Raw genomic sequence first — 25,996 nt, forward strand, 5'->3', positions numbered from 1 at the left:
GGGCTCCTGACTGCTGACTTGAAATGTATTCCCTTCTCTTCAGGTGGGCTCCTGACTGGTAAACTTGAATGTATTTCCTGCTCTCCAGGTGGGCTCCTGACTACTAAGCTTGAATGTATTCCCTGCTCTTCATGCGGGCTCCTGACTGCTGACTTGAAATGTATTCCCTGCTCTCCAGACGGGCTCCTAACTGCTAAACTTGAAATGTATTCTCTGCTCTCCAGGCGGGCTCCTAACTTCAACAAAATAGTCAAAAAAAAATTTTCCTGCCCCAGTTTGGGTATCTGGGCACATATGTAAGTGTAAAACGGACCACATTACCAAATATCAATAAGAACTTGAAAGTTAAAATTTGAGTTATACTCCATTGTTCTCCAGGCGGGCTCCTGATTGCTGACTTGAAATGTATTCCCTGCTCTTCAGGCGGGCTCCTGACTGCTGACTTGAAATGTATTCCCTACTCTCCAGGCGGGCTCCTGACTGCTGACTTGAAATGTATTCCATTGTTCTCCAGGCGGGCTCCTGATTGCTACAAAATAGACAAAACAAAGGAAATTTTCTGCCCCAGTTTGGTAGCTGGGCACATAGGTGAGTGTTAAATTGAATCAGTCTACCAACTATTATTAAGAATCTGAAAGCTAAGTCCTATATCCAGAGAGGTCCTGACAATTCTTAATTAAACGACAATTATAGATCTAAGCTGTGTCTTCTAAAAGTATTACTTCCGCTAAGTCCTGTTATCTAAAAGGGTCTTAAACTACATCCTATTATCCTGGAAGGTCCTGAAACTCAAAATAAAGTCTTGTCCTAAAAAATGACACTTTTACGATTGAATTATACTACCATACGACAGAATTTACGATACATCTTGTGATCTAATGGAAATCTTAAAACTAGGTCCCATTATTCAGGGGGGTCCTGAAAACTCCTAATTGAATCCTATCTTAAACATGCAAACCTTGAAACCAACTTACCTTCCTCTATGCTATTCATGATTGTTTTGAATTTTAACTAAGCCACATTTTCCAGGAAAGTCCTGAGAATTTACGGTCAAACCTGATTAGTGCTTGCTCTTCCCTTACGGAGAGTTCCTCCGAAACAAACGAAATTTTCTGCCCCTGTTTCAATCAAAGGAAAATCTTGTCAGTTTAAAATGGTGGTTAGTTGATGGCATTCTTGCTGAAGGTCTCTCCGCGGCCATGTTTCGTTTTGACCTGCTTTCCCGAACTGGCCCTGAACCGCTTGTGAGCACGTGACTTTTGCCCTACATGAATCACTCCCATAAATTCAAAACAAAATAATTTTGTTTCATTACTTGCAATTTTTGTGGAGTTTGTGGCATTTTCTGTTAATTATTTGCATTTGTCTGTGCATTTTTATTTTTGTTTAATTAACCGGAAATACAAAAATATGTCGCATTTGCATTTAGGATTTAACTTTGCATTTTTGAATTAAGTAGTAAATTAGTTATTTTATAAGAATTGAAAAATCACAAAAATAGTTTAATTTGCACGCTTTAATTTGTACTTTGATTTTGAGTAATTTTCTTTTAATTTACTTTTAATTAATTGTGATAATCTTTATTTAGGTCTAATTAGGGTTTTTAGGTTAATTAGGTTCTAGAATTTAATTTAGATTTTAATTTAATTTTTAAAAAAAAAAAAAGAAGAAAAGAATTATTTTGAAAAAAGAAAAGGGAATTGAAAAGTTAGAAAGTGGGCTGTCTTGTTTTAACTTGTCCAAGCCCAAAATGAACTCCCTCACCCCAGCCCAATTACGCCAGACCCACGCCCCAAACCCGCCTGCCAACCCGCCTGCAACCCGACCCGTTCCCCAAATAATCTATTAAACCTAAAAGAAATGGATGAGCCCAAAGTCCCAAATCGACGCGTATTGTGCTTCTTATCCAGCGCTCTCGCTCGAACCAAGCTCCAAATTCAGTCCAAATTCGGGCGAGTGAATCTCAAATCTCACCTCACGCGTTCCCCCTCTCTCCTCGTAACCAATGTAATGGTTTCTGACGAATAGAATATTCCTTTCAGATATTTTTTGCGCGTCGTTTAGCTCCTGGTCGATTGGCTGGATATATGGGAGTCGTGGATGGATGAAAATCAATCCCCTCCCTCCATCTATCCTAAAAATCGTTCATAGAAAGTGATTTGCAGTGATTTTAGGAGGGTGTCGAAGGTTTGAGAAAAATCAAGAGGGTCTATATAAGGTGAGCTTTTCTCTTCTGAGAAAGAAAATTTTTTGGAGGAAAAGTTCTAGGTTTCTTTGCATTTTTTACATTGGAATTGCATTTCAGATAAACAAAAAATACAAAAAATAGCTTGTGTTTGATTTTTACTCAAGTTTTGTTTCAAAAGAAATTAGAAAATCACCAAAAGATTTTAACATTTGTTTTGATTTTTGGTTCTCAAGAATGGAGTTTGATTGAAGTTTAAGTTTGAGTCGGTGTTTGGATTTGGAATTTCGGTTCTGATTCGAGGTCCATTCATGAATTTTGGTTGTGTGTCCTTGTTCGAAGTCTTTCCTGTTTTCTCACTCGGATTCCAGATTCGAGGTTTCGTTGCTGGTTGATTCACTGTTCTTTGCATAGCTGTTTGCTCCAGCTTACTGATTTCAGCTCCTGTTGGGTTTCTCTAGTTGTTTTACTGCTATTAAGGTATGTTCTTTCGGTCTCGCATAATGTAATGGCTATTTGGATGTTGATCGAGCCCTGCTTTATCTTTGCCCTTAAAGCAGTCTCTAGTTTAAATTTGCTTATTGTGAATTTGTTCAATTGAGTCCCAGCGTGATTCTTGGTTCCATATTGCTCTCAGAATGCTCTTTATGTCCTTTTCAGAATTTATAATTGCTCAAACAAAGCATATTTCTAGTTAAAGTTTATTGTATGAAGGTTCAGTAACTGCTCGTCCAATTTTCTCACGAACTTCGTTTTTGTTAAATCACAGTCCTAAAAAACAAGATCGAAAATTATCTCTTGAATGCTTTGCTTATTCTTATATGAACTAGCATTAAGCTTTGTCTTCAAACATGAAGTAGAGTCAAGTTGATCCTTACTTTACATGTTCGGAAATGGGTTTGGCGAGTCCTTTGTTTTTGAGGTTTGAATCTGAAATGAACGTCAATTTCTCTACTTCTTGTACTTCTGTTATGCCTATGTGATGATGGTGATGAATGTGGTATTGGCTTTTGGTGCTTGACTTGGTTCGCCAGTTTCCTTCCATGAAGTCTTCTTTGGTTTTTGACATGGATTTCCAGTAAACCAAGGGTTCATTTTGTCTCTGTTCAAACGAGCTCATTAGTATAGTTAAACAACTTCTCTTTTGGTATAAAGGAATAGCCCAGTAGCTTCTGTTTTGAGTTGTATGAGTGTGGGTCTTAAGTTCATTTGTATGTTTCGTGTTTTGTTTGTTGCGTGCCGATAGTTGATAAGGTGCATTATGCTCTAGCTACTGATGGCTTGATTAATAGGGATTCTAGTTCATTCTTAGACTGAGAATCGACACCAGATGTGAAAAAGCAAAACAAAACTCTAAAACAAACAAAAACAGTAGAGTTCTGGACTGATTTCCAATTCAGAACAATCTAACAAAAAGGAGCATAACTGTTTTATTGATTCAAAACAAAGTCTGTTGCATTCCTGGGTTACTAAGTGGATTCAATTGGATTTCTGCTATTTGTTGCTTTTTCTTTTCATTTGTAGCTGAGCTCCAGTTTGTAGCAGTTTGTCAGCCTTTATTTGGCCATGTTAAGGCCATATTGTTGCTATTAAGGCACTGTGTATCTTCCTGATCATGTGATATTCCAGCAGTAGGTGTTGTGCTTTAATCCATTGGTCGTCTGAATATCCTTTCTGATTTTGCTTGATCCTATGTGCCTGTTGATAATTCTATTAGACCTGAAAGTTTAAGTTTCAAGTTATATAATTGAAGAGGAAGTCCAACTGTCCAGGTCCGCTTGTTTGTTTCTTTTAACCTAAATTGTGCATTTGTGTGACAACCTAGTGTTTGATTAAGGGAGATGTTCCTCATTTGAAATGATAATTAGCTAAATCCATGTCTTATGCTTTTTGATTGTAAGCTTAATCCTGCGGTCTGAACTTAATCTATGTTAAATCCCTTCCTAGCGATTGAAGCTCGTTAAAGTTTAAGTTCCTCGCGTACAACTTAGGATCAATACTGTGAACATTTGCCTGGACAATAACATAGTCCGATAATGGGTGTATCTGAGTTGAATAACCCATGAATGAAAGTGAATGTGAGAATGTGATGGAAGCTTCAATGAAGGTGTAATTTTGAAATCAGAAGGCAAAACTGTGATTTGATTAGTGTATGTGCCCAACCTGTTGCTCATTTCTATGATTTATTATTCCTAAAAATCCCAATTGAGGTGATGTTATGGAATTTGAGTAACAGCTCTAAGATCTCATATTTGACCTCCCTAAGAATGTGATTCAACTTTCTTCTGCTTGTAACACCATAGTAGAAATTGCATTTGAGCATACACTGAATTCTATGTCTGGCATTTTCCAGAATATGTTGATAGTTTGTTCTGTCACTTTATTCCTTTGTAATACCATATTCTAATTGCTATATCATTTGTGTGATTTGCCCCTCTCCCATGCTGCATGAACGAGGTTGGGCGTGAGAACTGGGAAAAACCTTATCATTGGTGATTGAAATTATTTATATATTTTAGGGATTGGACTTGGATTTTGGATTAGGTAAAGTAGAATTGGGGTTAAATTCTAGTTCTTATCTTAATATAGATTATTATACAATTGTAATTGTGTACACGTTCGCGTGACATAATTACGATTCTAAAAACCAATTCGGAGTATGCGTTCGCGCAACTTTGATCAATTTTTTTTTATAAAGTTGTTTAAATAAGCCACTAATCAATTTTAGTTTATAGAGTTTTGAGGTGTGCCATTTACAACTTAATCATACATGGCCTTCGTGTTAATCTTATGACCTAGTTATAAAAAATGACAAATGCTCGCAGTTGCTTTAGGCCCGTTTAATATACCATCGTGATTGCATACACGTTCGCGTGATGTGATCACGATTCTAAAAATAAAACCGGACTATGCGTTCGCGCAACTTCAACCAAATTCTCTTAATAATAAAAAACGTTATTAATTGTGGACACGTTCGCATGACATGATTTTTGACGCGCCAAAAAAATGGGTACACGTACGCATGGCCCGTTTCAAGATAATTTTCTTAATTAAAAAGCGGTGAAAAGTAAATGCACATAGGTTCTAAAATCAGTAATTAGATAATTTAGTCAAGCCAAGTATGATCAAAGCGACCGTGCTAGAACTACGGAACTCGGAAATGCCTAACATCTTCTCCCGGGTTAACAGAATTCCTTACCCGGATTTTTATGTTCGCAGACTGTATACAGAGTCAAGTTTTCCTCGATTCGGGATTCAACCGGTGACTTGGGACACCATAATTATCCCAGGTGGCGACTCTGAATCTTTAAATAAATAAATCCCGTTTCGATTGTCCTTTAGTTGGAAAAACTCCCTTATATCCCTTCCCGGGGTAGGTAAAAAGGAGGTGTGACAGCTCTGGCGACTCTACTGGGGACAAGAACCCAGAATCTCTGGTTCAGGGTTCAAGAATTCGAGCTTGTTAATATGATTTTGCTTGGCTTTATTTATTGTTGATATTACTGTATTTTGTGAACCTTTTGTGCTAATTGCTGCCTATTTACTGCTTTGATATTATTTGAATTGTATATAACTGTCTTCTTACGCTACCCCTCTGAGTCTTCTGAAAATGGTGCACACGTTCGCGTGACCTGCTTTTTCTGTAGAAATTATAGCAAATAGAACGAGTTTGGGCAAGCGACAAGGCCGGGTAGACTTCAGTGCTCCCGGTACGTCGCCCCCTCTTCGGCCCCAATTGTCCGCTCGGGTACCCAAGTCTAGAACAAAACCCCAGGATTTAAACCTAGAAAAACATAGCTTCATGTTGGATCCCTAACAGGAATGTTTGCTTGCATCACGTGCATTCGACTTTGGGGACTCAACACAGGGGTTGGGTCCGTCTAGGACAGGTGTACCCAAAATAAGGGTAAAAGGGTCATTTGGCGGACCAATGATAATTGAGGGCGAATTGACAAAAAAAATAAAAAAAAAGAGAAAAAAAGAGAGAGGCTAAAGTGTGAGGATAAAGCGAGTAGGGCCCAATTATATTTTCTGTCACATTTTTGTTAAGAAAAAAAAAGAGCTTGAAAATTCAAAAAAAAAAGGATTTTGCACTTTTTCATCATTGTTCTAAAATCAAAAAAAAAGGGAAAAGAAAATCCAAAATGAGTTTACATGTTTCATCACTTTTCAAAAAAAAAAAGAAAAAAAATATTTTCTCTAAATTAGTTGTTTTTTATTTCTTGCCCGTATCCAATCTGCTCGAACTACGCATACCTGATTCTCGTCTTTCGGGGCGTGATACGTAGGCAACCCACGTAGGGTCCAGTCTTCCTAGTAAGTCTTAGGTTCTTGGCTTCGCGGGGTCTTAGCCAAATCTTGCATTTTATCCACTTTTAGTCGCATAAGTTAATTTTGCAGAAATAGCTTCAATCATGTCTGACATGTGTCTAGTAAGGAATGATATTGTCTCACGTAGTGTTGGTTTCAGTTTTCTCATACAGGTGTGGATCTACTTACCGGAATTTGGGCATGACAGACGTCTTAGGACCATCCAATCAGGAGTTTGCTTAAGGAGATTTTTTATAGTTATTATGTTTTGAGTCTGTGGTTTTTTATGTCGTCTTTTACCTTCTAGTTTTGTACAGTAATGTTGGGTCTTTTGTTTTTGGTATTTCTTATTTTGTATTGGAAAAAGATGTGTTATAAATCAAAAATCCAAAAAAAAGGGATATTTTGCATTTTTATATTTCCGTTAGAATTTTCTTTAGGAATACTACTCCTAGAAATTGAAAAATTGTTTGATGTGGTTTTTCCTTTGGGCAATTAATATCTATAACTTAAAATAAAAATTTATTTTTATATTCCCTTAGTATATTAGGACTAAAAAAAGAGAATTTTTGTTTTTAGTACCTCTTTAAAGGTTTTCTCTAAGATACTAATTCCAAAAATCCAAAAAAAAAAAGATTTTATTTTGAGGTCATAGAAAAAAATTTCTTTTATTCTTACTAGATTTAGGACATTGCACATAGAAGAAATAAGATACCTTATCTTCTGTTTATTTTTAAAATTTCTCCTTTAGGTAATTAAAAATTAAAATCCGAAAACAATTTTTGTCTTTTTCATTTCTCATTACGAAGTTTTTCTTCAGGGATATTAAATGAAATTTCAAAAAAAAAGAGTCAAAAAAATATCTTTCTTTCTTCTAGGATTTTTCCTTAATAGAGTATTTGTTTCAAAAAGAAAAAAAAAGGGAAAAAAATCTGTTAAGCTTGAGTTTAGAATAGGTTATAGAACATTAAGTCTAGAAAAAAAGAGGGATTTGCTTCTTTTATTTTTTCTTTTCTCATTAGAGTAGTCACTAAGGTAAAAAGAAAATGAAAAAGAGAACATTAGTTTGTTTGCTCTATTCTCGATCTGCCAGAACTACGCTCGGTTTGATTCATGTGGGGTTAAGATTCGTAGGCAATCTCCATAGGATTCGACCATAACCAAAAGAAAAAAAAGAGAAGAAGAAGAGAAGAAAAAGAGAGAGGAAAACAAGAGAGAGAAAGAAAAGAAAAGAAAAGAGGGAAAATAAGAGAAAGAAGCAATGACAAAACAAGAGGGAAATGAGAGGATAAAAACAAAGAAAAGCAAAGGCCAGAATGAAAAAGAAGAGAAAAAGAAAGAAAGTTGTAAATGGAAAAGCCGGGATGACGCAATCAGCCGATCAAATGCATAATAGAAACGGTTAACTGCTTAGGTGCATTCATTCCCCAAATGTGCGGTTACCAATTTGTTAAAGACCTAACCACTAACAAGGTTGTTGTTGATGCATTGAGTACAGGCAGGTGGTTAGTTGATTGGCATTCTGGCAACTCACTCATACAACACCCGTTCGAAAGACAGGCTGAATATGGCCAACCAGGAACCGGAGACAAGTACTGTCGACCCATCGAAAGAAATGGAAGAATTGGACGTTAACTGGGAAGCTACTCCTCTTCCTATCCGGAGGGAGTCTTGGTAGTGGGTTTTGATTTTCTTTTAGTTGTCTGGATTATTCTAGGGTCTGTAATTCAGATGTTATGTTCTGTCTAGTTGGATGTGTTAAAACCCTGTTATCTTTAAATTCAATGAAATGCAATTGTTCCTTTTCCTTCATTTCTAATAATATTTTGTTTTCTTCTTTTGTACAGTTCTTTTTATGCTGATATCGATGACATGACATGCACGAGGAATCTTCAGCCCAGTTTTAAAAGCCAATCTAACTCTGAAATAATAATACAAGAAATTGAGTGTGATGACAAGTTGGAATTTGATGATGATGAGGCCTATGAAGAAATTAGTAAGGAATTAAGTCATTTTGAGGAAAAGCCCAAACCTAACTTGAACGATACAGAAGCAGTTAATCTAGGGGACCAAGATAATGTCCGTGAAACTAAAATAAGTGTCCATCTGGAACCGCAACTCAGGAAGGAGATAATCAAAGCACTGTTCGAATACAAAGATATTTTTGCATGGTCGTATGATGATATGCCGGGCCTAAGCACTGATTTAGTGGTTCAGAAATTGCCCACTGACCCAGCATTCCCTCCTGTCAAACAGAAGTTGAGAAAGTTCAAAACGGATATGAGTGTAAAGATCAAAGAAGAGGTCACCAAGCAGTTCGATGCGAAAGTCATTCGGGTCATGCGGTATCCCACCTGGTTAGCCAACGTCGTGCCGGTGCCAAAGAAGGATGGCAAGACCAGGGTGTGTGTTGACTATCGGGATCTCAACAAGGCGAGTCCAAAAGACAATTTCCCCTGCCAAACATCCATATATTGATTGACAATTCTGCCAAACATGAGATTGGTTCTTTTATGGATTGTTATGCGGGTTATCATCAGATCTTAATGGACGAGGAAGATGCAGAAAAGACGGCATTCATCACACCGTAGGGTACGTACTGCTATCTGGTCATGCCATTTGGCTTGAAAAATGCTGGGGCAACCTACATGATGGCAATGACAATGATATTCCATGATATGATACATCGGGAAATCGAGGTGTACGTGGATGATGTGATCGTAAAGTCTAGAAAGCAGTCTGACCATGTCAGGGATCTGAGGAAGTTCTTCTAAAGGCTTTGCAGGTGCAATCTTAAGCTCAACCCTGCAAAGTGCGCTTTTGGGGTGCCGTCGGTAAAGTTGTTGGGTTCGTAGTCAGCCGCCGGGGTATTGAACTGGACCCATCGAAAATCAAGGCCATCCAAGAATTGCCACCTCCGAGGAACAAGACCGAGGTGATGAGTTTGTTGGGGAGATTGAATTATATCAGTAGGTTCATCGCTCAGCTCACGACAACTTGTGAGCCAATCTTCAAACTGTTAAAAAGGACGTTGCAGTCAAGTGGACAGATGAATGTCAGGAGGCGTTTGATAAGATAAAGGGGTATTTGTCAAATCCACCCGTGTTGGTCCCGCCAGAACCAGGGCAACCTTTGATTCTATATTTGACGGTTTTGGACAATTCATTCGGTTGTGTATTGGGGCAACATGATATCACTGGCAGGAAGGAGCAGGCCATCTATTACCTCAGCAAGAAATTTACATATTACGAGGTTAAGTATACTTACCTTGAAAGGCCGTGTTGTGCCCTAAATTGGGTGGCACAGAAGTTGAAACATTATTTGTCATCCTATACTACTTACCTCATATCTCGTTTGGATCCATTGAAGTATATCTTTCAGAAGCCTATGCCCACAGAGAGGCTTGCAAAGTGGCAGATCCTGCTCACAGAGTTTGACATTGTCTACGTGACTCGAGCTGCAATGAAAGCACAGGCCTTGGCGGACCATTTGGCCGAGAATCCGGTTGGTGAAGATTATGAACCTTTGAAAACTTATTTTCCCGATGAAGAAGTGATGCACATTGATGAGTTGGAACAAGTTGAGAAGCCGGGATGAAAACTTTTCTTTGATGGGGCTGCAAACATGAAGGGCGTGGGGATAGGAGCGGTACTTATTTCTAAAATAGGGCAACACTACCCTATCACGGCTCAGGTTCGTTTTTACTGTACCAACAACATGGCTGAGTACGAGGCATGCATTCTGAGTTTGAGGTTAGATGTGGATATGGGTGTCCAGGAAGTCTTGGTCTTGGGTGACTCGGACCTTCTGGTGCACCAGATTCAGGGAGAATGAGAAACACGGGATTTGAAACTCATACCGTACAGACTATGTTTGCATGATCTTTGCCAACGGTTCCAATCAATAGAGTTTAGGCATATTCCGAGGATTCATAATGAGGTCGTTGATGCTTTGGCTACTCTGACATCAATGCTACATCATCCAGATAAGGCTTATGTAGACCCGTTGCATATTCAGGTCCGTGATCAGCATGCCTATTGTAACATGGTGGAAGAAGAACTCGATAGAGAACTGTGGTTCCACGATATCAAGGAATACATTCGGATGAGGGTATATCCAGTACAAGCTACAGGTGATCAGAAGAGAACGATTCGTCGTTTGGCAAGCGGATTTTTCTTCAGCGGAGGGGTTCTATACAAAAGGACTCATGACCTTGGATTGCTGAGATATATAGATGCTAGGCAGGCCACAACTATTATGACTGAAGTGCATTATGGAGTCTGTGGACCGCACATGAATGGGTATGTGTTGGAAAAGAAGATTCTCCGAGCAGGTTATTATTAGCTCACTATTGAGCGAGATTGTATCAGTTTCGTGCGTAAATGTCATCAATGCCAAGTGCACGGAGATTTGATTCATTCTCCACCATCTGAATTACACATGATGTCTGCACCGTGGCCCTTTGTTGCTTGGGGAATGGATGTCATTGGACCAATCGAGCCAGCAGCGTCCAACAGGCACAGGTTTATTCTGGTGGCCATCGATTATTTCACCAAGTGGGTAGAGGCTAAAACATTCAAGTCGGTAACCAAGAAGGCGGTGGTTGATTTTGTGCACTCAAATATCATTTGCTGGTTCGGGATACCGAAGGTGATCATTACAGACAATGGGGCTAGTCTCAATAGTCATCTGATGAAAGAGGTATGTCAGCAGTTCAAGATTACACATCGCAATTCTACCCCTTACCGCCCTAAGGCAAATGGAGCAGTCGAGGCGGCCAACAAGAATATAAATAAGATACTTCGAAAAATGGTGGAAGGTTCTAGGCAGTGGCATGAAAAGCTGCGTTTACATTGCTGGGTTATCGCACTACTGTCCGTACTTTAGTAAGGGCCACTCCTTATTTGTTGGTGTATGGCACGGAGGCAGCAATACCCGTAGAAATTGAAATCCCATCCCTTCGGATTGTCGCTAAGGCAGAAATTGATGAGGTAGAAATTGGTTAAAACCCACTTGGAGCAATTAAGTCTGATTGATGAAAAGAGATTGGCAGCAGTATGTCACAGCCAATTGTACCAACAGAGAATGGCGAGAGCATATAACAAGAAGGTACATCCGCGGAAGTTCGAAGTGGGTCAGTTAGTGTTGAGACGTATCTTGCTCATCAGGCTGAAGCAAAAGGAAAGATTGCCCCAAACTGGCAGGGGCCATTTGTTGTAACTAGAGTGATGTCCAATGACGCGTTATATTTGACAGATGTAGAAGGGAAATGTGTAGAAATGGCTATCAATTCTGATGCAGTCAAAGATACTATGTATGATTGTGATTGATTGTACTTGTTTGTATTTGACATATTTTGAAGATTGAAATGACGAAGGCGTTTTGATCTACTATCTAAACACTTTATCCCTCGTCACCCCTTTTGAGTCTTATTTATTTTCTTTCATATCCCTCTTCGGAATCAGTAGCGAATATCAGGAACACAAGCGTGAAAGATAAGAAAAGGAAGAAAAGAAAAAGAGAAAGAAAAGGAAAGAGAAAGAAAAGAATGAAAAAAAAGAAGAAGAAAAGAGATAAAAGAAAAAAAAGAGAAAAGCAAAAGAGAAAAAAAAGAAGAAAGAGAAAAAGAAAAATTACAACAACAAAGTAATTTCTACGACATGAACTACGTTCGACCTGATTCCTTTTAAGGATACGTAGGCAGACTCACGGTTCGGTCTCGTCAAAACAAAAATCCAAAAATCCTCATGCAAGAAACTGGGGCAGAAGTTGTGGTTGTTGTGAGAAACCTGATTCCGAAAGTTGTAACTCTAACCCATTTGAATTGTTTTGAGTCTTTTATACCTTTTCTTTCTAACCCCATCTAAAAGCCCACATTACGGTCCAAATAAAGACCTTCTGATCAGTTTTCAAGAAATGCCAAGTCATGCAGGTAAAGGTAATTCATGTCAGGGGCAACACTCTAGTTCAAGCAAGGAAAAGAAATAAAAATGAGAGAGTCTTATTGGTAAAAATCCTCGCGGGCACCGTAAGGCGACGAGAACTGAGAGAAATAAAAATGAGAGAGTCTTATTGGTGAAAACCATCACGGGAACCGTAAGGCGAAGGTGAGTTGAGAGATGAACGAATGAAGGAGGTCTGCTAGTGAAAACCTTTCAAGGCACTGCAGCATGAACACGTTCAGGATTTGGGTGAAGAACTCAGGTTATGGAAATTCTGGGGCAACAAAGTACGACAACTGAAAGTTGATTGGTTGGACAGATTGGGCTGATTAATCTGAAATGCATGTCATGATCATTGGTACCAGCTGTTCCACTCAGAAAAGTTTCTTTTTCTTTTTTCCCTTGTAGCAGTCATCTGGTTTTGGATTCTTCTTATCCTTAACCCGCAAAGTCATTGCATTTCATTTTCTTTTGGGTTTATTTATCTAAGATGTTTCAATGTCAGTCCTGTCCAAAGCAAGTGAAAAAGGATTTCAAAGCTCACTACCACTTCCAAATTGCAAAGCATAGCATGGTCAGAGCATACTAAGGATAACATGATGCAAAGGGGGGTACAAGGAATCACCGGAAATTTTATCGGTGGAATGGTTTGGTGATGTCATGGGAGATGCAAAGGTTCAGATAAAGAGGTCAGAGGTAAAACAACAGCATGGGTATAGAACACTCGGCTCGTCAAAGGTCATGGGGTTTGAAAGTCAGTCAGAAAGTCAAAGCGGTTCAGGGCCAGTTCGGGGAAGCCACTCAGAACAAAACAATGCAGCGGAAAGATCTTCAGCAAGAATGCCATTAGCTAACCACCATTTTAAACTGACCAAATTTTTTTTGATTAAAACAGTGGCGGAAAATTCGTTTGTTCCGGAGGAACTCTCTATAAGGGAAAAGCAAGCACTAATCAGGTTTGACCGTAAACTTTCAGGACCCTCCTGGAAAATGTGGCTTAGTTAAAATTCAAAACAATCATGAGTAGCATAATTTAGCATAAATGTAGCCCAAAGGAATATAAGTTGGTTTCAATGTTTGCATGTTTAAAATAGGATTCAATTAGGAGTTTTTCAGGACCTTCCTGGATAATAGGATGTAGTTTGAAACCCTCTTAGATAACAGGACTTAGCGGAAGTAATGCCTTTAGAAGATACAGCTTAGATCTATAATTGTTAATCGTCAGGACCTCCCTAGATAATAGGACTTAGCTTTCAAATCCTTAGTAACAGTTGGTAGAATGATTTAGTTTAACACTCACCCATGTGCCCTGCTACCAAACTGGGGCAGGAAATTTTCTTTGTTTTATCTGTTTTGCTAAAGTCAGGAGCCCGCCTGGAGAGCAGGGAATACATTTCAAGTTGAAGTCAGGAGCCCGCCTGGGGAGCAGGGAATACTTTCAAATACAGCAGTCAGGAGCCCGCCTGGAGAGCAGGGAATACTTTCAAGCGTAGCAGTCAGGAGCCCGCCTGGGGAACAAGGGAGTAAAATTTAAGTTTTAGCTTTCAAATTCTTTGTTTTGTCTATTTTGAAGTCAGGAGCCCGCCTGGAGAGCAGGGAGTACTTTCAAGTTGAAGTGAGGAGCCCGCCTGGAAAGCAGGGAATACTTTCAAGTTTAGCAATCAGGAGCCCGCCTGGAGAACAAGGGAGTACAATTCAAGTTTTGGTTTTCAAAATTCTTATTGATATTCAGTAATGTGATTTGTTTTAAACTTACACATGGGCCCACATACCCAAACTGGGGCAGAAAATTTTCCTTGTTTTGTCTATTTTGCTGAAGTCAGGAGTCCGCCTGAATAGCATGGGAATACATTCACATTTTGAAGTCAGGAGCCCGCCTGGATAGCATGGGAATACATTCACGTTTTGAAGTCAGGAGCCCACCTGGATAGCATGGGGATACATTCACGTTTTGAAGTCAGGAGCCCGCCTGGATAGCATGGGAATACATTCAAGTTCAGCGATCAGGAGCCCGCCTGGAGAGCATGGGAAGACATATCAGTTCAGCAGTCAGGCACCCGCCTGAAGAAGGGAAAAACATCTCAACTTACAATTCAAGGTGGTAACAAATGGATGTCACCGAGAGAATAGAGGACAACAAGGCAACAAGAACTACAAGATCAAGTTTGAAGATATAGATAGGACTTTTGTAATCCATAGATCATAGTCTAGTCTAACTTCTTGTTTTATTTTGACATGGTGTAGTAAGGGGGTTCAGTAAGCAGCAGCAACAACATCAGCAACAGTGAAATCACAGCTTCATGGTAGTCCCAGCTACCAAAAATTCCCGAACTACACTGACCTGATTCCTTTTTAGCCAAGGATATGTAGGCAACCTCGGAAGCAGGTGCAGTCAAATCTTTCAAAAATGCTTCCCACGGAGTATTCAAACGGGCAAAAATCGCTCGTATCCGCTCACTTTATCTTTGCACGAAAACTCTTCGTGTTTCCGAGCAAAGAGGGGCAGCTGTGAGCACGTGATTTTTACCCTACATGAATTACTCCCATAAATTCAAAACAAAATATTTTCGTTTCATTATTTGCAATTTTTGTGGACTTTGTGGCATTTTCTGTTAATTGTTTACATTTGTCTGTGCATTTTTATTTTTGTTTAATTAACGAAAAATACAAAATATATCGCATTTGCATTTAGGATTTAACTTTGCATTTTTGAATTAAGTAGTAAATTAGTTATTTTATAATAATTGAAAAATCACAAAAATAGTTTAATTTGCACGCTTTAATTTGAATTTTGATTTTGAGTAATTTTATTTTAATTAATTGTGATAATCTTTATTTAGGTCTAATTAGGGGTTTTCAGGTTAATTAGGTTCTAGGATTTAATTTAGATTTTAATTTAATTTTTTTTAAAAAAAAAAGAAGAAGAAAAGAATTATTTTGAAATAAGAAAAGGGAATTGAAAAGTTAGAAAGTGGGTTGTCTTGTTTTAACTTGTCCAAGCCCAAAATGAACTCCCTCACCCCAGCCCAATTACGCCATACCCACGCCCCAAACCCGCCTGCAACCCGACTCGTTCCCCAAATAATCTATTAAACCTAAAAGAAACGGATGAGCCCTAAGTCCCAAATCGACGCATACTGTGCTTCTTCTCCATCGCTCTCACTCGAACCAAGCCCCAAATTCAGTCCATATTCGGGCAAGTGAATCCCAAATCTCACCTCACGCATTCCCCCTCTGTCCTCGTCACCAATGTAATGGTTTCTGACGAATAAAAGATTCCTTTTAGATATTTTTTGCGCATCGTTTAGCTCCTGATCGATTGGCTAGATATATGGGGGTCGTGGATGGATGAAAATCAATCCCCGTCCTCCATCTGTCCCGAAAATTATTCATAGAAGGAGATTTGTAGAGATTTTCGGGGGGTGTCGAAGGTTCGAGAAAAATCAAGAGGGTCTATATAAGGTGAGCTTTTCTCTTCTGAGAAAGGGAATTTTTTGGAGGAAAAGTTCTAGGTTTCTTTGCATTTTTTACATTGGTATTGCATTTCAAAAAAACAAAAAATACAAAAAATAGCTTGTGTTTGATTTTTACTCAAGTTTTGTTTCAGAAGAAATCAGAAAATCACCAAAAGATTTCAACATTTGTTTTGATTTTTGGTTCTCAAGAATGGAGTTTGATTGAAGTTTAAGTTTGAGTCGGTGTTTGGATTTGGAATTTTGGTTCTGATTCGAGGTCCATTCATGAATTTTGGTTGTGTGTCCTTGTTCGAAGTCTTTCCTGTTTTCTCACTCGAATTCCAGATTCGAGGTTTCGTTGCTGGTTGATTCACTGTTCTTTGCATAGCTGTTTGCTCCAGCTTACTGATTTCAGCTCCTGCTGGGTTTCTCTAGTTGTTTTACTGCTATTAAGGTATGTGCTTTCGGTATCGCATAATGTAATGGCTATTTGTATGTTGATCGAGCCCTGGTTCATCTTTGCCCTTAAAGCAGTCTCTAGTTTAGATTTGCTTATTGTGAATTTGTTCTGAGTCCCAGCGTGATTCTTGGTTCCATATTGCTCTCAGAATGCTCTTGATGTCCTTTTCAGAATTTATAATTGCTCAAACAAAGCATATTTCTAGTTAAAGTTTATTGTATGAAGGTTCAGTAATTGCTCGTCCAATTTTCTCATGAACATCTTTTTTGTTGAATCACAGTCCTAAAAAACAAGATCGAAAATCATCTCTTGAATGCTTTGCTTATTCTTATATGAACTAGCATTAAGCTTTGTCTTCAAGCATGAAGTAGAGTCAAGTTGATCCTTACTTTACATGTTCGGAAATGGGTTTGGCGAGTCCTTTGTTGTTGAGGTTTGAATCTGAAATGAACGTCAATTTCTCTACTTCTTGTACTTCTGTTCTGCCTATGTGATGATGGTGATGAATGTAGTATTGTCTTTTAGTGCTTGACTTGGTTCGCCAGTTTTCTTCCATGAAGTCTTCTTTGGTTTTTGACATGGATTTCCAGTAAACCAAGGGTTCGTTTTGTCTCTGTTCAAATGAGCTCATTAGTATAGTTAAACAGCTTCTCTTTTGGTATAAAGGAATAGCCCAGTAGCTTCTATTTTGAGTTGTATGAGTGTGGGTCTTAATTTCATTTGTCTATTTCGTGTTTTGTTTGTTGCATGCCGACAGCTGATAAGGTGCATTATGCTCTAGCTACTGATGGCTTGATTAACAGGGATTCTGCTTCATTCTTAGATTGAGAATCAACACCAGATGTGAAAAAGCAAAAAAAACTCTAAAACAAACAAAAATAGTAGAGTTCTGGACTGATTTCCAATTCAGAACAATCTAACAAAAAGGAGCATAACTGTTTTATTGATTCAGAACAAAGTCTGCTGCATTCCTAGGTTACTAAGTGGATTCAATTGGATTTCTGCTATTTGTTGCTGTTTCTTTTCATTTGTAGCTGAGCTCCAGTTTGTAGTAGTTTGTCAGCCTTCATTTAGCCATGTTAAGGCCATATTGTTGCTGTTAAGGCACTGTGTATCTTCCTGATCATGTGATATTCCAGCAGTAGGTGTTGTGCTTTAATCCGTTGGTCGTCTGAATATCTTTTCTAATTCTACTTGATCCTGTGTGCTTGTTGATAATTCTATTAGACCAGAAAGTTTAAGTTTCAAGTTATATAATTGAGGAGGAAGTGCAGCTGTCCAGGTCCGCTTGTTTGTTTCTTTTAACCTAAAATGTGCATTTGTGCGACAACCTAGTGTTTGATTAAGGGAGATGTTCCTCATTTGAAATGATAATTAGCTAAATCCATGTCTTATGCTCTTTGATTGTAAGCTTAATCCTATGGTCTGAACTTAATCCATGTTAAATCCCTTCCTAGCGATTGAAGCTCGTTAAAGTTTAAGTTTCTCGTGTACAGCTTAGGATCGATACTGTGAACATTTGCCGGGACAATAACATGGTCCGATAATGGGTGTATCTGAGTTGAATAGCCCATGAATGAAAGTGAATGTGAGAATGTGATGGAAGCTTCAATGAAGGTTTAATTTTGAAATCAGAAGGCAAAACTGTGATTTGATTAGTGTATGTTCCCAACCTGTTGCTCATTTCTATGATTTATTATTCCTAAAAATCCCAATTGAGGTGATGTAATGGAATTTGAGTAACAGCTCTAAGATCTCATATTTGACCTCCCCAAGAATGTGATTCAACTTTCTTCTGCTTGTAACACCATAGTAGAAATTGCATATGAGCATACACTGAATTCTATGTCTGGCATTTTCCAGAATATGTTGATAGTTTGTTCTGTCACTTTATTCCTTTGTAATACCATATTCCAATTGCTATATCATTTGTGTGATTTGCCCCTCTCCCATGCTACATGAACGAGGTTGGGCGTGAGAACTGGGAAAAACCTTATCATTGGTGATTGAAATTATTTATATATTTTAGGGATTGGACTTAGATTTTAGATAAGGTAACGTAGAATTGGGATTAAATTCGAGTTCTTATCTTAATATAGATTAGTATACAATTGTAATTGTGTACACGTTCGCGTGACATAATTACGATTCTAAAAACCAATTCGGAGTATGCGTTCTCGCAACTTTGATCAATTTTTTTTATAAAGTTGTTTAAATAAGCCACTAATCAATTTTAGTTTATAGAGTTTTGAGATGTGCCATCTACAACTTAATCATACATGGCCCTCGTGTTAATCTTATGACCTAGTTATAAAAAATGATAAATGGTCGCAGTTGCTTTAGGCCCGCTTAATAAACCATCGTGATTGCGTACACGTTCGCGTGACGTGATCACGATTCTAAAAATAAAACCGGACTATGCGTACGTGCAACTTCAGCCAAATTCTCTTAATAATAAAAAAATATTATTAATTGTGGACACGTTCGCGTGACATGATTTTTGACGCGCCAAACAAATGGGTACACGTACGCGTGACCCGTTTCAAGATAATTATCTTAATTAAAAAGCGGTAAAAAGTAAATCCACATAGGTTCTAAAATCAGTAATTAGACAATTTAGTCAAGCCAAGTATGATCAAAGCGACCGTGCTAGAACCACGGAACTCGGGAGTGCCTAACACCTTCTCCCGGGTTAACAGAATTCCTTATCCGAATTTCTGTGTTCGCAGACTGTAAAACAGAGTCAATATTTTCCTCGATTCGGGATTTGAACCGGTGACTTGGGACACCATAAATTATCCCAAGTGGCGACTCTGAATTTTTAATAATAAATGAATCCCGTTTCAATTGTCACTTTAAGTTGGAAAAAACTCCCTTATACCCTTTCCGGGGTGTAGGTAAAAAGGAGGTGTGACACCGCTTGACTTTCTGTCTGACTTTCAAACCCCATGACCTTTGATGACCCGAGTGTTCTATACCCATACTGTTGTTTCACACCTCTAACCCCTTTATTTGAACCTTTGCATCTCCCCTGAAATTGCCAAATTATTTCACCGATGAAACTTCTGGTGACTTCTTTTATCCCGCTTTACATCATGTTGTCTTTGGTATGTTCTGGCCAAACTGTGCTTCGCAATTTTGGAAGTTGGTAGTGAGCTTTGAAACCCTTTCTTTCTTGCTCAAACAAAATCGACATTGAAACATCTTAGAGAAATAAAACCCAAAAGAAAAATGAAATGCAATGACTTTGCGAGTTAAGGATAAGAAGAATCCAAAACCAGATGACTGCTAAAAGGGAGAAAGAGAAGAAACTTATCTGAGTGGAATAGCTGGTACCAATGATCATGACATACATTTCGGATTAATCAGGCCAGTCTGTCCAACCAATCGACTTTCAATTGCCATACTTTGCTGCCCGGAGTATCCATAACTTGACTTCTTCACCCAAACCTTGACCTTGTTCATCCTGCGGTGCCTTGAAAGGTTTTCCACCAACAGACCTTCCTCATTTTTCATCTCTCAACTTACTTTCGCCTCAAGGTGCCCGTGACGGTTTTCACAAATAAGACTCTCTCATTTTTTATTTCTATCAGCTCTCGTCGCTTACGGTGCCCGTGAGGTTTTCACCAATAAGACTCTCTCATTTTTTATTTTTCTCAGCTCTCATCGCCTTACGATGCCTGTGAGGGTTTTCACCAATAAGACTCTCTCCTTTTTAATTTTTCCTGCTTGGCCCAGAGAGTTGCCCCTAATATGAATCACCTCTGTCTGCTTGACTTGGCATTTCTCGAAGACTGATAAAAAGGTCTTTCTTTGGACCGTAGCGTGGGCTTTTGGACAGGGTTAGAAAGAAAGGGTATAAAAGGCTCAAAACAATTCAAATGGGTTAAAAATTACAACTTTCGGAATCAGATTTCTCACAACAACCATAACTTCTGCCCCAGTTTCTTGCTCAGGGACTTTTGGATTTTTGTTTTGATGAGATCGAACCGTGAGGCTACCTACGTATCCTTAAAAGGAATCAGGTCGAACGTAGTTCATGTCATAGAAATTACTTTGTTGTTGTGATTTTCTCTTTTCTCTTTCTTTTCTTTTTCCTTTTTGCTTTCTTTTTCTCTTTTTGTTGTTTTTCTTCTCTTTTTTTTCTTTCTCTTTTCATTCTTTTCTTTCTCTTTTTTTTCTCTTTTCTTTTCTTTACCTTTTTCCTCTCTTTTTGTTGTTTTTGTTGCCTTTTTTCTCTCCTTTTCTTCATTTTTCTTCTTCTTTTTTTTCTTCTTTTCTTCTTCCTCTTTTCATTATTTTCTCTTCTCTTTTTCCTTTACTTATCTTTCATGCTTGTGTTTCTGATCTCTGCTACCGATTCCAAAAGAGGGGTATGAAAAAAAATAAATAAGGCTCAAAGGGGGTACCAAAGGGTAAGGTGTTTAGATAGCAGAACAAAATGCCTTCGTCATTCCAATCTCCAAAACATGCCAAATACGAACAACACAATTAAACAAACCAAGGAATATATTGGTAACATCATTGATTGTACCAGACCTGATAATCATATCCACACATTTGCCTTCTACACCTGTTAACTACAAAGCACCATTGGACAACACTCTCATTCTCATTACCACGAACGACCCCTGTCGAATTGGGCAAACTTGCCTTTAGCTTCAACCCGATGCGGCATGATGGAATGCCTTCACTTATTTCCCTCAAATGTCCCTACATCTTCAAAATTGTTTCATTGCCTCATGACTAAACTAACTTTCTTAAGACCAGGCTGAGAATTTTGCATGCATGTCATATCACTGAGACCAGCATAAAAGAGTTGTACAAAAAGAAAATAAAAACTATCAGGAGTGATGAAAAAGGGAAATTGCATTTCATTGAATATAAAGGATAACAAGGTTTGTTCATCAAACAAGCAAAAAAGTAAAAATCTGGGTCACAACCCTGGAATGACCCAAATAGAAAGGAAAACAAAGAAAACTACCAAAACTCTCTCCGAGTAGGGAGAGGAGCGACTTCCCAATTGCTAAGCTTCACATTTGGCCCGACGAAATGCACTTCTTCATCAGCAAAACCTTCCCCAATTTCTTCCGTGTTCACTTCATCAAATAGCCTTCGGACCCTCTCAAATCAACTCCTCATCCAAGACAACCACATGCTTTGGAATTGCTGACACCAGACGCCTCACTGCCCCTGGCTCGATAAAAGTTCTGAAGAGGTGTGGGATAGGCCTAAAGAGCGGCCATGCTTTCTTTTCCAACTTTGTATCCTTCTTCACATCACCCCGTGTAGGCTTGAACCCCAGATTCAAATGTACCCAGATTTTTACGCAGAGATACTGGCTGCATGATACCTCGCAAAGATGCGCCCAGACCTTTACCCGGCACAAAACCATACTTCAACATCTCATTATCTACCATGTAGATCGAAGGTGATAGCCTCGGCCTTGGAATGCATTTTCCTTCAGGAATCCTTTCGACAGACATCGTTTCGGAAGTTTGATAAGCTAAAGGTCCTTTATCATCTCCGGCCTCAATAAATGGGACAAATGAATCTTCATAAAGGGATAAATCCTCCTTTCCACGCACAACTATTTCTTGTTTGTCCCACTCAAATTTCACCACTTGATGTAGCGACGATGGCACTGCCTTAGCCGTATGTATCCAAGGCCTACCCAATAACAAATTATACGGGGAAACCACGTCTAGCACTTGAAATTCCATACTGAAACCAACTGGCCCTATCACCAATTCAAGCGTTATATTTCCAGCAGAACCTTTCCCTTTCCCATCAAAACCTCGAACACCTACACTATTCATGTGGATTCTTTCGGTGCCAATCTTCAACTTTTGCAGAATGGACAGAGGGCAAATATTTGCACTAAATCCATTATCAACCAACACCCTGGTGACAAAATAGTTTTCGCATTTTACCGTGATACAAAGAGCTCGATTGTGTTCTGTACCCTCTATAGGAAGCTCATTGTCTGCAAAAGTGGTCCTATTTGCTTCGAAGATCCTGCTAGAAATCTTTTCTAATTGATTTACTATGATATTATTAGGAACATGTGCCTCATTCAGAATTTTCATTATGGCCCCGTGGTGTTCATCCGAACGTGTCAACAAAGATAACAGAGAAATATTAGCTGGAGTTTTCCTTAATTGTTCAACAATGGAATAGTCTTGCACTTTCATCTTCCTCATGAACTTTTCGGCCTCTTCCTCGGTAACTGGTTCCTTCAATGGCATTTGGATATCCTTGAAGAGCTTGGCCTTCCTTAATTCTTTGGAGGTAAGACATCCTCCGGAATGCGTCGGTCCTCCGATCTCAACAAATTCTTCCTCCACTTCTTTTCCATTGTGGGTCATTGTCGCTCGTTTGTAGTTCCACGGGACATCCTTTGCCTCAACCGCTGGCAACTGAGTCACTAATTTAATAGCAACAGGGGTAATGGGAGACCTTTTCACAACTACAACAGGCTTGCTTGGCATCCCTAGTACCACCAGCTTTGGCTTTTTCCGACTTGCCCTGACACCATTCGAAGACCCTTTTGCAAATATCACACGTTTTCTAGATACTTCATCTTGCTCCACAATCTTAGCGGGTTTTTCAATTTCAATGGGAGGCCCGAAGTGAGGAGTGCGACAATATGGATCCGAGGTCTTGAAAGTTGGTTTTGCACCGTAGTTTTGGGCATCAAGAACTTGGAACAAGGTTTTACTAGAAGATAGAGGGATGTTGGCATGGGGAGGAGCTGCAAAAATGGGGGTAGTGAATGAAGCACTTGTATTGGCGGGTGGAGCATGAAAAGGCTGGGACAAGATGCCAGGGTAGTTGTGGCAAGGGGTAAAACCTGGGACATGTTGTGGGGAGAGATCAACAGCATTGGGAATCTGTGATAGTGATGGTAGGGTAGTTAGTGGGGAATGAAGGTAGAGGGTGCCTACTAATCCAAGCCTGGTACATCCCTATTATCTGGCGTTTCAACCTTCGGGCCTCTTCTTTCATCTCAAATTCCGATTCGACAACACTTATGTCCGTTCTCTTACTAGTCATGGATGTCTTGTTGTTTGACCTAGCGTGCATGGATGACTCGCCCGAATGCCACAAACTAACCACCTTCCTGCTATGACTTAGCAAAACGAAGCCATCACGTTAGCGTTAGGGCATTTAACATAAGATAATCTCACTTTATGTGCAATGTACCTAGCCACAGTTATCGGTTCTAAAATGACTTCGAGGGTACAACGGTCAGTTGGCATCATCCCAATTTGTTCATTTCAATCTTCTCTTTTCTTTCCTTTCTAGCACTTCTTGACCATTTTCCTTCCTCTTTTTTTCTAATTATCACTCTTTTCTTTCCTCTCATTTCTCACGTCCCATAATTTCACCCTTTTTTCTTTTTCTTTCTTTCTCTTCTTTTTTTTCTTTTTCTTTTTTCTTTTTTTTCTTTTAATAATAAAAAAATAATTCGATCGAACCCTATGTAGGTTGCCTACGTATCATGACGCCGCATGAATCAGATCTTTGCGTAGTTCTGGAAGATTGATAATAAAGCAAACAAACTAACATTCTCTTTTTTCTTTTCTTTTCTTTTTCTTTTTTTCTTTACCTTAATGACTACTTTGAGAAAGGGGAAATAAAAGAAACAAATCTTCTTCTTTTTTGAGTTTTCTAGACTTAATGTTCTATAACCTATTCTAAACTCAAGCTTAATGGAATTCTTTTTTCTGGAAACAAATACTCTATTAAGGAAAAATCCTAAAAGAGAAAAATAGAGGAAAGATTTCGAAACAGGAAATGAACAAGATAAAAAAATATTTTTGGATTTCAAATTTTTTTTTAATTACCTAAGGGAGAAACTCTGAAAATAAACCAAAGAAAAAGTATGTTATTTTTTTTCCTTCTATGTACACTGTCATAAAGTTCTAGTAAAAAAAAGATTTTTTTTTTCAAGTCATTTTCATCAATTTCCCAAAGAAGAACCTCAAAAAAAAATCTTTTTGGATTTTGGAATTAATACCTTAAAGAAAACTTTTAAAGAGGTCCTAAAAGAAAATTCTTTTTTTTTTGAATTTTGGTCCTAATATAGTAAAGAAAATATAAAAACAATTTTTATTTTAAGTTCTAGATATTAATTGCCTAAAGGAAAAATCACCTCAAATGAATTTTATTTTTCAATTCCTAGCATTAGTATTCTAAATAAGACTTCTAACGGCAATATAAAAACGCAAATTTGTTTTTTGGATTTTTGATTTATACACACTTTTTCCAGATGCAAAATAGAAAGTACAATAATAATAAAAACCTTGACATTACTATACAAACTAGAAGGTAAAAAGACAACATAAAAAGAAAAACAGACTCAAAACATAAAAAAAAATAGAAAATCTTCTTTTAATCTAATCCTGAATGAGCGATCCTGGCTAGATGGTCCTGGGGCTCTGTCATGCTCAAACTCCGGTAAGTAAATTCACACCTGTCTGAGAAAGTTAAAACCAAATAAGTTAAAGACCTAGAACGTTATGTGAGACAGTAACCCTTCCTGTTAGACACATGCAAGACATGGTTGTGACCATTTTTCTAAAATTAACCTATGTGGCTAAAAGTGGCTAGCAATGCAAGATTTGGCTAAGACCCCGCGAAGCCAATAACCTAAACTCACTAGGAAGACCGGACCCTATGTGGGTTACCTACGTATCACGCCCCGAAAGACGAGAATCAGGTATGCGTAGTTCGGGCAGATTAGATACGGGCGAGAATTAAAACAAAAATAACTAATTTTAGAGAAAAAATATTTTTTGTCTTTTCCTTGAAAATGATGAAACATACAACATCTTTTTTTTTGGATTTTATTTTTCCTTTTTTTTTCTGATTTGATTTTCGAAAAGCAATGAAAAAGTGCAAAATCTTTTTGATTTTTCATTTTTTTTCTTAATAAAAGTGTAACAAAACATAACTAGGCCCTGCTTGCTTTATTTTCACACTTCGCCCTCTCTTTTTTTTCTCTTTTTTTTCATCTGCCCTCAACTATCATTGGTCCACTGAATGACCCTTTTACCCTTGAAGATTGCAACACGTAGCACATTAGGATGCATCAGGATGGTCTTTTATTTTTTGGGTACACCTGTCCTAGACGGACCCAACCCCTGTGTTGAGTCCCCAAAGTTAAATGCATATGATGCAAACAAGTGTTCCTACTAGGGATCCGGCATGAGGCTGAGTTATTCTAGGTTCAAAACCTGGGTATACTGTTCTAGACCTGGCTTACCCGAGCGGACAACTTGAGCCGAGGGGGGCTGAGTACCGGTAACCAAAAGATCATCCGGCTTTGCAACTTATCTGAACCACGTTCTATTTAGGATATGATACTAATAGAAAGAAGTCACGACCAGTGTGCACTCCTTAGGAGAGAGAAGAGAGGGGTTTCGTAGCAGTTTATATATACAGTTCAGATAATATAAGCGGTAAAAAGCAACATTTAGCACATTAGGCTCAAACATGTAATAAAATCAGATAATAAAAAAAGCCAAATATAACAATGCATCTAAGCTCGAATTCTGAACCCTAAACCAGAGATTCTGGGTTCGATCCCCAGCAGAGTCGCCAGAGCTGTCACAGCTCCTTTTTTACTTACACCCCC

The sequence above is a fragment of the Nicotiana tabacum genome, chromosome 1, assembly GCF_000715075.1.
Source record: "Nicotiana tabacum cultivar K326 chromosome 1, ASM71507v2, whole genome shotgun sequence".
NCBI classification, from domain to species: Eukaryota; Viridiplantae; Streptophyta; class Magnoliopsida; order Solanales; family Solanaceae; genus Nicotiana; species Nicotiana tabacum.